Source organism: Drosophila bipectinata, unplaced genomic scaffold, assembly GCF_030179905.1.
Source record: "Drosophila bipectinata strain 14024-0381.07 unplaced genomic scaffold, DbipHiC1v2 scaffold_219, whole genome shotgun sequence".
Lineage (NCBI taxonomy): Eukaryota > Metazoa > Arthropoda > Insecta > Diptera > Drosophilidae > Drosophila > Drosophila bipectinata.
Genome location: NW_027222864.1, coordinates 65,001 through 66,361, shown reverse-complemented (window position 1 = coordinate 66,361; position 1,361 = coordinate 65,001). Strand labels below are relative to the sequence as shown.

Genomic DNA, 1,361 nt, shown 5'->3' with positions numbered 1-1,361 from the left:
ATCGGTCTCATGGTTATATTTAGTTTTAGATGGAGTTTACCACCCACTTAGTGCTGCACTATCAAGCAACACGACTCTTTGGAAACATCATCTAGTAATCATTAACGTTATACGGGCCTGGCACCCTCTATGGGTAAATGGCCTCATTTAAGAAGGACTTAAATCGTTAATTTGTCATACTAGGATATTGACGCTCCATACACTGCATCTCACATTTGCCATATAGACAAAGTGACTTAGTGCTGAACTGATTTCTTTTCGCTCGCCGCTACTAAGAAAATCCTTGTTAGTTTCTTTTAGTTCCCCTAATTAATATGCTTAAATTCAGGGGTAGTCCCATATGAGTTGAGGTTGTATAAAGCAATGTATATATATATAAAACAATATATCTCTATGAAGAACAATATATTTGATATATTTTCAATTTTCGCATCTTTAAATAAGAGACAATTCTAGTTAAAAAAATTTAATTTTTTTTATGCTAGACATTTCTCAGTATTATTTGAATTGAAAAAAGAAAGAATTGTATATCTTCATTTTTTCTTTTATAATATTTGAGATAATTGCTTTTATATTTAATATTATGAATATATAAATATATCCAATAATATACCATATGCATATCATTATAAAAATATATAATAATAAGCAACTTTATTAGCATAGTCTTACAACCCTCAACCATATGTAGTCCAAGCAGCACTATAAAATTAATTAAAGTACATAACAGCATGGACTGCGATATGCGTTCAAAATGTCGATGTTCATGTGTCCTGCAGTTCACACGATGACGCACAGTTTGCTGCGTTCTTCATCGACCCATGAGCCGAGTGATCCACCGCTTAGAGTTTTATAAATATATATAAATATACAATTCGTCAATTATGTTTTTTATTGAAAGAAATTAAAAATACACCATTTAACTGACATATATCCATTCCTTTCAAAAAGTTGTTTTTATATCTAAAATAATTGTTGCCAAATGTCTTAGTTTTACATAATCAATATAAATATAATTTATATTGTTTTAATATTATATAAAGCATTAACCTGTATATCAGGTACAACAATGTATATTTAGGTGTTGCATTTATCAATGTATGCGCATAATTTAATATGAACAATACATCACGCAACGCATGTATATTAATTAAATATACACGCAATTTATATTCAATATATTCGTCTATATTTAAAAATATATAAAATATGTTTAATTTTTTGATATACCTAAAATAATTGTTGCGAAATGTCTTAGTTTTATATAATCAATATAAATATAATTTATATTGTTTTATATTATATAAAGCATTAACCTGTATATCAGGTACAACAATGTATATTTTAGGTGTTGCATTTAT

The 1,361-nt window shown here is 27.5% G+C and overlaps 1 non-coding gene across 1 annotated transcript; it reads right to left on the bottom strand.

The window, feature by feature from the left end:
* Positions 1 to 671: 671 nt before the first annotated feature.
* Positions 672 to 850, bottom strand: LOC138927312 (5.8S ribosomal RNA). The gene has a single exon (XR_011443830.1). It is a non-coding gene; the product is annotated as a 5.8S ribosomal RNA (ribosomal RNA).
* Positions 851 to 1,361: the final 511 nt, after the last annotated feature.